Source organism: Ranitomeya variabilis, chromosome 2 (assembly GCF_051348905.1).
Source record: "Ranitomeya variabilis isolate aRanVar5 chromosome 2, aRanVar5.hap1, whole genome shotgun sequence".
Taxonomy (NCBI): domain Eukaryota; kingdom Metazoa; phylum Chordata; class Amphibia; order Anura; family Dendrobatidae; genus Ranitomeya; species Ranitomeya variabilis.
Genome location: NC_135233.1, coordinates 1071734867 through 1071751457, shown reverse-complemented (window position 1 = coordinate 1071751457; position 16591 = coordinate 1071734867).

Genomic DNA, 16591 nt, shown 5'->3' with positions numbered 1-16591 from the left:
TGCAACGACTATCGGAAGTTGAATGAGGTCTCCAAGTTTGACGCTTATCCCATGCCCCGCGTTGATGAGCTCATCGAAAGGCTTGGGCCCGCCAGGTACATAACCACCTTGGATTTGACGAAGGGGTATTGGCAGATCCCCATGGCACAGGAAGCCAAGGAGAAGATGGCGTTTTCTACACCAGATGGATGTTTTCAGTATGTCCGGATGCCGTTTGGCCTACAGGGAGCTCCGGCGACCTTCCAGAGGGCTATGGATAGAGTCCTTGCACCCCATAAGGCATACGCTGCTGCGTACCTGGATGATATCGTCATCTTTAGCCCGGACTGGGAGAGTCATCTGGAAAAGGTCCAAGCGGTGTTTGATGCTATAAGAGAGGCCGGATTTACAATAAACCCGAGGAAGTGTGCCTTGGGTAAAGAAGAAGCTAAGTACCTTGGATACATAGTGGGTCGTGGAGAAATAAAACCCCAAATCAGTAAAGTGGAGGCAATTCAAACATGGCCAAAACCAGTTTCCAAGAAGCAAGTTAAAGCCTTCCTGGGAATCGTGGGATATTACAGGAGGTTCATCCCAAACTTCGCCACGGTGGCTGCGCCTCTGACTGACCTGCTAAAAGGGACAAAATCAGTAATGGTTAAGTGGTCCGAAGAAACAGAGTCAGCCTTCCAAGAAATGAAAGAGGCTTTGTGTAAGCAACCCGTTCTGATGGCCCCAAACTTCAAAAAAGAGTTTATTCTTCAGACAGATGCCTCAGATGTCGGGGTGGGAGCAGTCCTTTCCCAAGAGCTACATGGGGAGGAGCATCCTGTCCTCTATCTGAGTAGGAAGTTGTCCTCATCTGAAAAGAACTATTCAGTCGTTGAGAAAGAGTGTTTGGCCATAAAGTGGGCGGTGCACACGTTACGGTACTATCTGCTGGGTCGTAAATTCAGACTGATATCTGACCATGCCCCACTAAGATGGATGAGGGAAACAAAGGGTAGAAATGCTAGGGTCACCCGTTGGTTCTTAGCCCTGCAGGACTTCAGTTTCCATGTGGAACATAGGGCCGGAAAGCTGCATGGTAATGCGGATGCCCTATCAAGAATCCCTTGTTTAGTGGGGAAAAGTGCCAAGCCCCACAGCTTTAGGCAGAAGGGGGAGGTATGTAGCAGGGCTAAGGGGTGTGTAGTCGACGGGAGGTATGTGCCACATAAATGCCTTGTTGCTGTAATGTAGCCCGGAGTATTTATTTGTTGTATATAACCATGTATATATGTGTGTTCAGGACCTGTGGTGATGTCAGACCACATGGCTAATCATGTGATGGGTTACTGGGTGTGGTTAGCCCTATATAAGACAGGCAAATGCTTAACACAGGGGATATACACTCACCGGCCACTTTATTAGGTACACCATGCTAGTAACGGGTTGGACCCCTTTTGCCTTCAGAACTGCCTCAATTCTTCGTGGCATAGATTCAACAAGGTGCTGGAAGCATTCCTCAGAGATTTTGGTCCATATTGACATGATGGCATCACACAGTTGCCGCAGATTTGTCGGCTGCACATCCCAAAGATGCTCCATACAAGGCAGGATGGATCCATGCTTTCATGTTGTTTACGCCAAATTCTGACCCTACCATCCGAATGTCGCAGCAGAAATCGAGACTCATCAGACCAAGCAACGTTTTTCCAATCTTCTACTGTCCAATTTCGAAGAGCTTGTGCAAATTGTAGCCTCAGTTTCCTGTTCTTAGCTGAAAGGAGTGGTACCCGGTGTGGTCTTCTGCTGCTGTAGCCCATCTGCCTCAAAGTTCGACGCACTGTGCGTTCAGAGATGCTCTTAGGCCTACCTTGGTTGTAACGGGTGGCGATTTGAGTCACTGTTGCCTTTCTATCAGCTCGAACCAGTCTGCCCATTCTCCTCTGACCTCTGGCATCAACAAGGCATTTCCGCCCACAGAACTGCCGCTCACTGGATTTTTTTTCTTTTTCGGACCATTCTCTGTAAACCCTAGAGATGGTTGTGCGTGAAAATCCCAGTAGATCAGCAGTTTCTGAAATACTCAGACCAGCCCTTCTGGCACCAACAACCATGCCACGTTCAAAGGCACTCAAATCACCTTTCTTCCCCATACTGATGCTCGGTTTGAACTGCAGGAGATTGTCTTGACCATGTCTACATGCCTAAATGCACTGAGTTGCCGCCATGTGATTGGCTGATTAGAAATTAAGTGTTAACAAGAAGTTGGACAGGTGTACCTAATAAAGTGGCCAGTGAGTGTATGTGTGGAGCAGCTAGTCTCCAGTGTGTTAGGCTCCAGCACGGAGCCGGAAGGAACGGACAGTTGTTTTTCCCTTTTGCCTGAGTTAAAGGCTATTTGTTTTCCTGTTTATGCAAAACTGGTTTATGAAGCAATAAACCTTTGAACTTTTGTTGGAACCTGCCTCCTAAGTGTCAGCCGTCGCACCTGAGTGAGTGACATCCCTACACAACAAAAACATAAATTATTTCCATTACAAATTATAATTACATAAAAAAAATAAAAAAAAAACAATTTAACAGCTATGTTAAGACAAATAATATTTACTCACAAATGGGACGCGACAGGGCTGCCCCCTGTCCCCCAATAATTTTTGTCCTATGTATGGAACCACTGGCGGAAAGGATTAGGATTTCGCCTTTAATTTCAGGGGTAATGGTAGGAAAGGAAGCTCATAAAATAAGTCTTTATGCGGATGATATTATTATTTCTTGTGTGAACATCAAACAGTCCTTATCGACAGTCTTAGATGAGCTGAAGGAATTCAGTGAGATATCGTTCTATAAATTAAACCTGAATAAATCATCAATTCTCCCGGTGGCAATATCAATAGAGTCCATACAAGATATGAAGAAATTATTTTCATTTCAGTGGTTAAAATAAGGAATTCCGTACCTAGGGATAATGTTGACAACTACAGATCAGATAATAAAAGTAAATTTTACAAATCTACATACACAAATTAAAATTTTACTAGAAGATATGCATAAAATCACCACTTCTTGGATAGCCCGTATTAATGCTTTCAAAATGATAGCCTTACCAAAGATCTTGTATTATTTCAGAACCCTCCCCCTAAATATACCAAAAAAATATATTTATGATCTACAATTATTAGTTAGTAAATACATATGGGCATATAAGAAACCACGCGTAGCAAGGGCGTTACTATATCTACCTATGGAAGAAGGGGGGATGGGAGTTCCGGATCTAATGGCATATCATAGAGCCTCAATATTAGTGGGTTTAAAAGAATGGTGGCAGATGACTGGAAACCACAGATGAATGCAGATAGAAAAATGTTATTCTAGACGGGGTTCCACGCGTCTGGCGCTAGAGACAGAGTTAATTCAAACCGGACCCACCTCCCCCTTATTGCCAACAATGCAGGCGGCAATCCTGTTATGGAGACTGTTATTGCCCTCGCTGCTAGGGATTCCATGTGAAACATTATCAATATATGCCATTGAGCCCCATATTCCTTATCTAAACCTCCAACAATGGCGAGGGGCAGGTATACAAACTTTAGCAGATATAATGGAAATCACTGGAGTTATCCCTTTTGATCAATTGGCTATTAAATATATTGGAATACGAAAATATTTTTATCAGTATTTACAAATTAGGAATTTTCTAAATAAAATTGTAATAGCGAGACACTCTGGTACTACGGGAGAGGGAAAGATGGGAAAACTTATAGTAACAGCAGGTCCAATTATAAAAGGAATATCAGTGTTTTATAGAGCTTTAATTAATCCAGTGGAAGAGATTAAACTGCCCTATATGAAAAAATGGGAACTAGAGTTAGGGGAGGTATTAGAATTAAAACTATGGGGAAATAGCATAAAGGAGGTTAAGAGAGTGTCATCCTGTATAAATCACGTGGAACAATTAAAGAAAACTCAAATGAGATGGTATCTATGCCCAGAGAGAATTGCAAAATTTAATCCGCAATCCTCCCATTTATGTTGGCGAGGATGTGGATTAGTAGGAAACCAGAGACATATCTGGTACTTGTGCCCGAAGCTTTTATCCTTCTGGGGCGGTGTGCTGAAGCTGATTATGGAGATTACGGGGGTAATGGTACAAATTACTCCCTCAATGGCGATTTTACACATCGGTTTGGAAATATTTCCTAAACAAATTAGAGGGTTGATATCACATATATTGATAGCGGCTCGGATACTGTTGGCTAGAAAATGGAAGGAGACCTGTCCTCCAACCTTAAAAGAGCTGACCGAAAAGCTGAATGTGAACTGTAAATATGAATTAATGTTGTCTCAGTCTTGCACTAGGAGAAAAAAGGTAGCAAAGATTTGGCAAAGGTTAATGAATCTTTGTCGGCACAGGGTTTGTATCATTCATTGAAGGATAGTCTTGCATTAATTTACATTTACAGGATATCAAATTAAAAGAAACGGTTATCAATAGGTTTAATTAATAGGTTATATGTCTCTTCAATGAAAAAAAAGAAGAAAAGAAAAAAAAAATCCGACAAGAGCCTATGAGACGAGGTTCTCTAATTACCGAGGTCTGCTGCTTAGTGCACAGGCTACTGAGCCACACAGTTCGTTTCTTAAAAAATGCGTATCAAAGCTATCGGTTATTATGTTGAATTCCACCTTAAACAAAATAGATTATTAATTGAATAAAATAGAAATCTTTTTATTATTTAAAAAACTGCTAAACAATAAAAATATATATATTTCCAAACAGGTTGTCTTTATTTCTTTCTTGGAGTTGTTCGATTTTATAAAGCCGGGATTAAGATAAAGCACTAAGTCTGTTTGCTGCTGTAGACGAGGGAAAAGAGAACCACAGCAAAAATCAGCCGTGTCACAGGATCGCCTCCCAATATAGGTAGATCACCAGCCCGATTGGCGAACATACACTTTTTATATATCAAAGAAATAATTTCATTACAGGGGATTCATTAAGTTATAGAAGTTACAATTCGAACGAATGTTAGTTCAATGAACGTATGGTGCCAATAATCAACATGGGAGAGATTTACTTCAAATCCATATATTTGGAAATCACGCAAGACATGAGACATAAAGTGCATCGTGCTATAAAAAACTTTGACAGATATGTAGTCCTAGATATTTAGAGGAGTTGCTTTCTTAAAAATAGGTGGCAAATGCACAACCCAATCATCTAATTCAGTCTGCGTTACAGGCAAATAAGGTTCTTTTGGGGAGGAATTGTTCAATATTATAAAGATAAGATTATACTGAATGTGAGACAGGGGAATGTATGAGGGCTTCTTAAAAGTAGACTTGTTCTGAAATACAAGCGAACTCTTCTGGGGGGAGGATAAAAGTATTCGCTCGCTGCACAGATGATAAGACAGAAATCTGTTGACTGTGAGAACCACGGCTACGGCACATCAGTGAAACCGAGGAGCCCAAGGAAAACAATTTTACACCTCTGTCAGGCGTGGCAGCACCAGTCTATGGCCGGGATCAAACATGCAAGAAATATGGCCGAGTCTCGCATGTTAATACCCGGCACTGCAGCCTGCATCCTGGAGCAATACATGGAGCTCCCCGCTCCGCTCCGGAGTCGAGGTAATCCATGGGTGAGGAGGCCCTTTTTTATATTATGTCTGTGTGAATTTAACCGTAGATGCAGTGGTTGAATAGTTCTGCCGACATACTGTTTGCCACAAGGGCACTCAATCACGTAAATTACATATTCTGCATTGCAATTCAAAAAAACTAGAGATCATAAATTTGTCTTTGGTGGTGAAAGAAATAATGCTGTCCGTTTTATGTTTAATATTTTGGCAGCATAGACAGTTTTCTGATCCAGATTTATAAATCCCTCTGATTGTGTTGGTAATATAATTATCCCTTGGATTATTCAAGGGTTTCAGGCGACTGGGCGCTTTAAGATTCCTAAAGAAGGGGTCGCACTGACCTTGAAACGCGTTGAATAAACCACATTTTCCTACCAGGGCCGGACTGGCCATCGGGCACTTCCAACAAATGCCAGGAGTGGGCCGCTGCCAGTATCAGCGGCGCCAAGGCCAATTCCTCCCACCAGCGCCGACTCAACCCCCCCGATCGCCCTCCCCGCCCCACATTGAACTATACCAGCATCTATGATGCTGGTACAGTTGAATGCAATGATGGAGGACAGAGCGTCCGCTGTCGCTCCCTCTCCCATCATTCCCCGCTCTGACAGTGCGAGTGCGCAATGATATCATATCATCGCGTACCTGCTGTGTGGCCGGGCAGGATTGGGGTGGCCTGTATTACATTCTATGGGGGCTGGCTGCATTACATTCTATGGAGGCTGGCTGCATTACATTCTAATGTGGCTGGCTGCATTAAATTCTATGGGGCTGGCTGCATTACATTCTATGGGGGCTGGCTGCATTACATTGCTATGGGGGGCTGTATTACATTCTATGGGGGCTGTGCTGTATTATGCTCTATGGGGAAGGGCTGTATTACATTCTATGGGGAAGGGCTGTATTACATTCTATGGGGGCTGTGCTGTGTTACATTCTATTGGTGCTGTGCTGTATTACATTCTATGGTGGCTGGCTGCATTACATTCTATGGGGGCTGTGCTGTATTACATTCTATGGGGGCTGTGCTGTATTACATTCTATTGGGGGGGCTTTATTACATTCTATGGGGGCTGGCTGCATTACATTCTATCATTCTATTGGGGGGCTTTATTACATTCTATGGGGGCTGTGTTGTATTACATTCTATTGGGGGCTGGCTGCATTAGATTCTATGGGGCTGTGCTGTATTACATTCTATGGGGGTTGTACTGTATTACATCCTATGGGGCTACAATATATTCTGTGGGGTGGCTGCATTATACTCTGGAGTGGCATCATTATACTATATGTGGGCTGCATAATACTGTATCGAGGACTATGGGGAATACATTATACTATATGAAGAACTATGGGGTGCATTATACTATGAGAAGTGAATTGTACTACATGGATGACAATGGCGGTGCATTATACTATATGGAGCACTATGAGAAGTGTATTATACTATTTGGAGGACTGTGGCAGTAAATTATACTATATTGAGGACTGAGGAGTGTATTATACTATATGGAGGACTGAGCAGTGTATTTTAATATATGGAGGACTATGAGGAGTATATTATACTATATGGAGGACTGAGGACGGAGTGTATTATAGTATATGGAGGACTGAGGAGTGTATTATACTATATGGAGGACTGAGGAGTGTATTATACTATATGGAAAACTGAGGAGTGTATTATACTATATGGAGGACTGAGGAATGTATTATACTATATGGAGGACTGAGGGCACATTACAATATATGGAGGACTATGGGGTATATTATATTAAACAAGCAAAATGCTGCCTATTCATCGAGTGATTGGATTGTTTATGTGGGAACAGAACTTCTTGTTCTCAGCAGCACATCGCCGATGTAAACTGTAGATGTGCTGCTGATAACATGATACCGTATGGGGACAGACTGATCTAATTGTGATTGTTCTGTTCCCTTCATTCTTTCTCAGTTGGTGTAAAGAGGCCGGGAAACAAGCGAACGACTTCAGTATTGTTGATTACACTCGTTTAGTGGCCTGAGATTAGCGCATGTAAATACAGCAGAAATGCTTCGGAGGGAGATGAAGCAAGGATGATGACAGTTGTAGTTAGCACCCGGCGCCTGGGAATAGCGCTAACTCTACTGCTTTTCTCCACTGCAAGAGCATTTAATTCTGGTATGTGTAATCATTTTTAGGGTTGATGTCAGCTGCATAATGTCAGCTGCTATCAATCCCTGGTGTAAGTAATGGAGAGGTGTCTATCAGACATCCCCACTACTAGCCCAGACCTGGAGAGACCCAGCGACTCTGAAGAGCGGTGACGGTAGTAACATTACCGCTCTTCACAGTTGCCGAGCTCAGCGCAAGACCCGGAATATCTGAAGAGCGGTGATGTTACTGATGTCACCGCTCTTCAGAGTCACCGGGTCTCGTGCTGCGCAGCGGAACCAAAAGTGGCTGTGGGCAAAGTTTATGGAGCATCAGAATGAGGTTCCACAGCCTTTGGGTGTCTCAATCTCTTCATTATCTACGAGATCCAGTTATGTAGGTAAGGTAGCGGTTTTTCTTGGTAGTGCAACTAAAAGCAATAAATAGGACTGAGCTGTAATGCTGGATACAGCTGTGATTATATGTTATATAGTCGTGTTACACTCCCCTCACTTCTTGTAACCTACAAGTATACAAAGATATTATACAAAAAAAAAAAAAAAAAAGTCCACTAAATATCGAAAAGGCCCATAAAGTCTGGGCAACAATTCTTTGAATATTAACTGACAAAATCTTATTCCTTGAGCACCATAATCATTAGATGCCACTGCCAGTGTCACGGACCTCCTGCCCCGACGCGCACGTTTCACCGCCCTGCTTCTTCGGACAAATAAGATATTCAAGTAACAAGCTGACTATAAATCCAATTTTTCCCCCTTTACTTCAGGATGCATAAGTTAGGACTGTTTTATATGGAGGCAGTTGTATACCCTTTAGGGAGCTAGATACCATAAACTATACACAGTTTCTATTTTTTTGAGAACGGAAATAATCTAAAATAGCAACTTTTTGATAGCTGGTAATGATCCTGTCCTTTTCATGTGCCTCCTTATGGCAGTAAATAAATAATGAAAATTTAGATTTTCTGTGACTTAAAATTGATGTGGCAGATGCTATAGCACCATCTAGTGGTAAATTTTGATATTTCATGAAATGTACTGATATGCACTGAGCACTTTATTTCCAACCAAATCTTTGCTGCATTATCTATCTGCCATATTTAACAAATCTGAGTGTATTAATCTGCCAAATTTCATGCCATTTGTGGACCTCTGTTTTTCCAGTGACCTTTTTCTGAAAATTTTTTGTAATATTTTATGTAATAAATTAATAAAATTAATATAATTTTAAAATAAATATTGGTTTGTGATCACGTCTTAAGATTTCTTGAGCCCTATCTAATTATTATGGTGCTCAAGAAATAAGGTTTTGAAGGATATTATACAGTCACCATGTGACAAGTGGGCCAGTGTAACTTCAATTGCGAGGGCTGAATTTTAGTCCCAGTCCGGCAATGTTTCCTACACAGTTTATCACGCTTCAAACATAAAGATACCAAATGTAAATTTTTGGTGAAGAATCAACAACAAGTGGCACACAATTGTGAAGTTGAAAGAAATGTATTGGTTATTTTAAATTTTTGTGGAAATTAAAAAACTGAAAAGTGGGGCGTGCAATAGTATTAGGCCCCTTAACTTTCAGTGCCATAAATGAACCTGCTCTATGATAGTCTCAGGGTTCTGTTTGAAGCACAGAGAACATCATGAAGTCCAAGGAACACAACAGGCAGGTCCGTGATACTGTGGTGGAGAAGCTTAAAGACGGATTTGGATACATAATGATTTCCAAAACTTTAAACATCCCAAGGAGCACTGTGCAAGCGATCGTATTGAAATGGAAGGAGTATCATACCACTGCAAATCTACCAAGACCCGGCCGTGCCTCTAAACTTTCATCTCAAACAAGGAGAAGACTGATCAGAGATGCAGCCAAGAGACCCATGATCACTCTGGATGAACTGCAGAGATCTACAGCTGACGTGGGACAGTCTGTCCATAGGACAACAATCAGTCGTACACTGCACAAATCTGGCCTTTATGGAAGAGTGGCAAGAAGAAAGCCATTTCTCAAAGATATCCATAAAAAGTGTAGTTTAAAGTTTGCACAAGCCACCTGGGAGACACACCAAACGTGTGGATGAAGGTGCTCTGGTCAGATGAAACCAAAATTGAACTTTTTGGCAAAAATGCCAAATGATATGTTTGGCGTAAAGGCAACACAGCTCATCACCCTGAACATACCATCCCCACTGTCAAACATGGTGGTGGCAGCATCATGGTTTGGGCCTGCTTTTCTTCAGAAGGGACAGGGAAGATGGTTAAAATTGATGGGAAGATGGATGGAGCCAAATACAGGACCATTCTTGAAGAAAACCTGTTGGAGTCTGCAAAAGACCTGAGACTGAGACGGAGATTTGTCTTCCAACAAGACAATGATCCCAAACATAAAGCAAAATCTCTAAAGGAATGGTCACAAATAAACGTATCCAGGTGTTAGAATGGCCAAGTCAGAGTCCAGACCTTAATCCAATCGAGAATCTGTGGAAAGAGCTGAAAACTGCTGTTCACAAACGATCTCCATCAAACCTCACTGAGCTCCAGCTGTTTGCCAAGGAAGAATGGGCAAGAATTTCAGTCTCTCGATGTACAAAACTGATAGAGACATACCCCAAGCAACTTGCAGCTGTAATCACAAAAAAAGGTGGCGCAACAAAGTATTAAGTTAAAGGGGCCGAATAATATTGCACGCCCCACTTTTCAGTTTTTGAATTTCAACAAACATTTAAAATAACCAATAAATTTTGTTCAACTTCACATTTGTGTTCCACTTGTTGTTGATTCTTCACCAAAAATTTATATTTGTTATCTTTATTAGTGATGAACGAATGTGCTCGCCACTGCTCGTTACTCGCCCGAGTACCACTATGCTCTGTGTACTCGGTGAGCACCGAGCATTTCCGGGATTATTCGGCGGCAACTGGTGTCTCCACCCAGCGTTTTTGGAGGACTTTAGAGACTCAATCATGGTGCAGGGTTTGTCTGCCAGGCCATGAAACGCCGCAGCCATCTTTGTTGTGGTCGTGCAGTGATTGACTTGGCCGCACAGCATCATAAAAAGACAACATGAAGAGCAAACTCACCAAAACCTTGTCAGATGACAAATGCACTCGCAGGGTGCAGCAGGTCCCTGATAATAAATGCTAAAGCAGCACAGGTGCAAGCTACTGATGAGAGCAACCACCCACTCACCCAAACATTAGAGGGGTTGGCTGCCTAATAGCATCATCCCGAGTATAAGAGACCTGGCGCCGCCCTGCTCGCCGCATTCATCTCCGGATTCAGCGAGAGTAGGGAGAGCTGGTGCCGAGATAGGGTCAGAATCGTGGTTTTAGAGATAGTGTAGGTCTGCAACTCTTAAACCCACAACTCATCAGAAACCAAAAGTCCTTTTTAGGGCTAATTCGTGGGTCCCGATATTGCAACGCTAGGTAGGCAGGGCACAGCATATCCACATCAGTGCAAGGAATGCAGGCACTGTATGTGCGCCCATTGCTCCCACTGCATCCCTCCCAAAGCTCCATAACTGTCTGCTGCTGCAGCTTCTTTACTATATACTTAGTTGCATTTTTTTTCCAAAAATTCACTCCAAAAAAAACAAAAATGTACAGTCTGTTCTATCAGACTGAGGCCTGTTGAAAAATCATAGTTTGTCAGGCATACGTAGCATAGTTGTGTGTGCTAGCCTTGTGCCACTTTTTTTGTGTGTTTTAAATTCACCGAAATAGGCCTCGTATATCTGCGTGCTTCAAATTTTTGCATTTAAGGCTGTTTTTGCTGTCTGTTACTCTAATTATATAAAGCACTATTTGGCATTTAAAAAAAATACAGGCCACATATTTGCCAGTGTGGTATTTCCGTGAGAGCCCTCATATCTATGCGTGCTCCAACTTTGGGCATTGTAGGCTAGAGTACCCCTTTTTTTGCTGTCTGATACTTTAATTCTATACAGCACTATTTAGCTTAAAAAAATATATAAAGGCCACATATTTACCAGTGTGGTATTTCCATGACAGCCCTCATATATCTGCGTGCGTGCTTCAAGTTTGGTCATTGTAGGTCGGGACCCCTTTTTGTGCTGCCTGATACTCTAATTCTATACAGCACTATTTTGCATAAATTTCTTCACAAAAAAGCCCCAAAAAATTGAATACAGTCTGTTATGTCAGGCTGAGGCCTGCCTGGTGTTTGGGTTTTAAAAATCGTAGATTTGCAGGCATAATGACCAGATATTATTTCACTACAAGTAAATATATTTGTGTTGAGCATTAGAAATAGTGCTGTAGTCCATTTAAAGGGAACCTGTCACCTGAATTTGGCGGGACCGGTTTTGGGTCATATGGGCGGGGTTTTCGGGTGTTACGCAGGCGTGTACTATGGAGGACAGAGAATGAACTTGAATCCAATATTGCGGCCAGCATGCAGCCAGCGGGTAAGGAAAGGGTGAATCAAACACCCGAAAACCCCGCCCATATGACCCAAAACTGGTCCCGCCAAATTCAGGTGACAGGTTCCCTTTAAAATGGGCAAGGAAAGGGGCAAGGGACAGGGAAGTGGACGTGATGATGATGGTGCATGCAGAGGATGAGGCTGTGGCCAAGGTGAAAGTGGGCCACAACAAAGACCCACATCTTATCGCTCCACCTTCCTGTCCCAGTTTCTAGGTGACCGCAGCACACCACTATTGAAGCCAGAGCAGTGTGAAATGGTTGTTGGTTGGATAGTGGATAATGCTTCCAGTCACTTAGCCACCACCATCACCACCACCATGTCTTCCACACAGTCAAGTCTGAGTAGCCATGAGTGTGGCCCGGATACTCCTCACCCTGATCCTCCTTCCTCCCACCATGCCGAGTGCCCTGAGACAACTGATCCCACACTTGGACACTCTGAAGAGCTGTTCAGTTTTCCATTTCAACTCTTGGCCAGTCAACTTGAAGTGGGGACAGATGAGATCGCATGTACAGATGCCCAAAGCTTTGACCAGCTACGTTCACGTGAAGGCAATGGTGGGAAAGTGTCAGAAAAGGTGGACGATGATGAGACACAATTGCCAGAAAGTCAGGAGGAGGAACAGGGTGTGGATGTGGAAGACGAGGTGGTGGATGACATAGTGACTGACCCAACCTGGCAGGAGGACATAGAGAGCAAAGGCAGCAGCACACATGGGGAAGGAGGCATATCACCACAACATGCAGGAAGAAGCAGTGTGGTGGCCACAGACAGAAGGCGTGCATCCGTTCTTCGTAACACCAACATGAGAGAAGTTGCCATTACAACTGTTAGATCTTCCCGAGTCTGGTTATTTTTTAAAGTCTCTGCCGATAACCCCAAACAGGGCATTTGCAGCACCTGTCATTCGCGCATCAGCAGGGGTAGCAAAACAACCAGCCTGACCACCACCAGCATGATCAGGCACATGGCAGCAAAGCACCCGACTTTTTGGGCCAAACCCCAGTCTCCAGGACCTCTGCCTGCAGGTCACACCACTGCTTCTTCCACTGTTTTGCAGAGAAGCCAATCCCTAGTGCACCGTGCATGTATATTTTTGCCGCAGTCCCCCCCCCGGGATCCTTTTAAGGTCTAAAAATGTCTGAAAATGATGGAAAAACTGCTCAAACGACACAGGAACATCATGGGGATCGCTCCTGGAAGCATTCCTGACTCCTGGTTCACAGCTTTAATCAATTATTTCTGAGATTCATGCCATTTTTCCTGGTGCCACAAAAAAAACATTAAAACGAAACCAAAATGGGTTTTGCTGGGAAATATGTCAAGGTCCATCCTTTGCAGGTTAATGACTTGCCTGTAAGCCAAATATTTAACCCCAGACTGAAAATTTCCTCTCCCACTTAGGCTTAGTTCAGACGCAGTGTTTTTGAAGCGTTTTTCAACTTTAACATTGCTTTCAACCACTACAAATGCATTCACTGGGAAATGTCATTGTAACATTTAACAACCTTAGCTGGCCATGTGGTGTGTGACACATAAGCAGACCCATCTTGTTTCATTTAGGAAGGAGGGACTCTTATAGTCACAAAGCCTATTTTTAGAGTATGTGGTGCAGTGACCCACGTTACATCCAGGGGGCGCTGTGTGCGTGCTTCAAGATGCGCTTGGAGGCATAAATGTGATAAGACAAAGTCCGGCAGGAGTGTAAATGGCCGGTGTGTGTGTTGCAGAGGAAGACACTCTGCGCTGTCAGTCTGAAGTTAGGTTGGTGTGCTGGGACCTGTAGTCCCACAAGTCATTGTGTAATGCTAATGGGAGACTGGCAGGGCTAGTTATGAGAGATGGGAGGATCAAACTAGCCACACACACCCACACTCCCACCCAGGGGAGTGGTTACACTTAGATAATGTGACCAGGGTGTGGGTCACAGGGTCAGACTGCATGGATCTGTTGGATCCATGTGCAAGGTCCTGGACGGTCGGTGTTGGAGTCTCCTGGTATGGAGAAGTCCTGGAAGCACCTGAGACCGTGGACCTAGTGGACGGTCAGTGTTGGAGTCTCCTGGCATTGGAGATGTCCTGGAAGCACTGAAGAGAGTGAGTCCTGCAATAGCCTGTGTGTTGGATTGTCCTGAAGTGGGCTGGAGTCCTGGAAGCACTGCTGAGGCTATGGACTGAATGCTCGAGGTGTTGGATTGTCCTGCTATGGACTGGAGTCCTGCAAGCGCCTGGTAAGAGTGAGTCCTGCAATAGCCCGTGTGTTGGATTCTTCTGGGATGGACTGGAGTCCTGGAAGCACTGCTGAGGCTATGGACTGAATGCTCAAGGGTGTTGGATTGTCCTGGTATGGACTGGAGTCCTGCAAGCACCTGGTAAGAGTGTGAGTCCTGGAATGGTCAGGGTGTTGGATTATCCTGGGATGGACTGGAGTCCTGCAAGCACCTGGTAAGATCATGGACTGATGGCCTGTGTGTTGGAAGTGCCTGTAATTAGACTTCCTGGAAACGCATGGAAAGGCTGCATGTACAGAGCCTGAGATGGTTTATATGTTGGGGAAGCTACAGTTCCTACTGTGGGTCTGGACTATCCGAGGGCCCTGGGCACAAGGACGGTGATCCCAGTGAGGCAGTTTCCCTGTGAACCAGCACTGGCAGGAGTCAGTGTGTGGAGCCGAAGCTTCTGAGAGGCAACCCCTGGTATGAGAAAAAAAACGGTAATATACGGCAGAGACGTATCTGCCATTGGAACAGACTGCTTGTGGTTAATATGTTCCGTTGATGCATACAATGAACTGTAATGAACTGTGCAGTCACCTGGTGACTGAAGAGATAAGGCGTGACTATTGAATGCTTTGTAAAGCCACACGTGTTAAAGTAACAGACTATGTGTAAGCTGGTGATGTACAACCTGACTTACGGTGCGGTTTATGACGCTTTAATAAACCGGAATGGACTTTATTTGTGTGAGATATCGTGCCTGTATACGTTATTCCCGTGCAAAGCGAGTGTCCCTCAAGACCCGAAGTAAGGGAAATGCTACAAGGGGCATCAGACATCATTATGAAACAGTGGGTCTATGCAGTGAGTGGCTTGGCTGCCAAGAATTACGACGCACCGCAATACCCCTTTCACGAGACGTACAGGAAGTCTTCCTAAAAAAATATTGCATTGAATGCAAGGCCTGCCCTGCTATCAAGTCATATGCACCCCAATAGGCCTTTGAACCCAGGTACTGGATAGCCACAGGAACATCCACTTCACATTATTCATTTTGTACTCCCGTACTCCTTTGTTTTACACATTGGCAGGAAGGCCAGCCCTGCTGCATAGTCATATGCACCCCATTACGCCTTGGAACCCACATACTCGATGGGCCCATGAAAATCCACTAGTATTTTTTAATGGTATGATGGTTCCCTCTTTGCAGAATTATTTACTCCATAATTTGGCAATTTTATTTGCCATGTTTTAAACACTAAGGTTCAGATACGGCCTTAAATAAGGCTAATACTTGCAATCCAACGCAATTTTATTGCAAACTACAAAAGTCAAGGAATAGTATGATTGAGTAGTGTGAGTGCGTACACTTTTGTATATGTTAACATACACAGGTTAATAAGTACATATACAGTAAGGATTAAATACATATAGTGATTACGTGTATATGAAGATTAACTACATACAGTAGTTCACCCTGGTGATCTAGTGGCAATTTAAAGAAGAGACATTGCAGGAGACAGAGTTAAGAAGTAGGCCCAATGTAGTGGTGTGGGTCTCTGAGACTTGTAATGGAGTGCCTAAGCTGCCAAACAATTCCCCAATGGGGGTACCTTTTTTAAAATAGACTAGTGCCATCGCAGCCTCCTTGCCCAAACTTCACCGGCCTATAACAGTACAGAGCACGTTCACCCTGGTGATATAGTTGCAGGTAAAAAACACATTGCAAAAGACAGAATTAAGAAGTAGGCCCAATGTAATGTAATGTCCGATTCCCCAATATGGGGTCCTGTTTTTACTAAATAAAATAGTGCCATCACAGCCCCGGTGCCCAAAATTCACCATACAGACCACGTTCACCCTGGTGATCTAGTGGCAGTTAAAGAAGAGAAAATTGCAGGAGACAGAGGTAAGAAGTAGACCCAATGTAGTGGTGTGGGTTACTGAGAATTGTAATGGAGTGAATGAGCTGCCAAACAATTCTCCAATGGGGTACCTTTTTTAAAAATATACTAGTGCCATCGTAGTCCCCTTGCCTGTACTGCCTGGGTTATGGCATCTTCCAAAGCGTCAGGTGGAGGATGAAGGGCCAGAGCGTCCTGGAGGCTTTCAGACAGGCCTCTGCGGAATACCCTTCGAAGGTCGGCATTATCCCAGTACACCTCTGCAG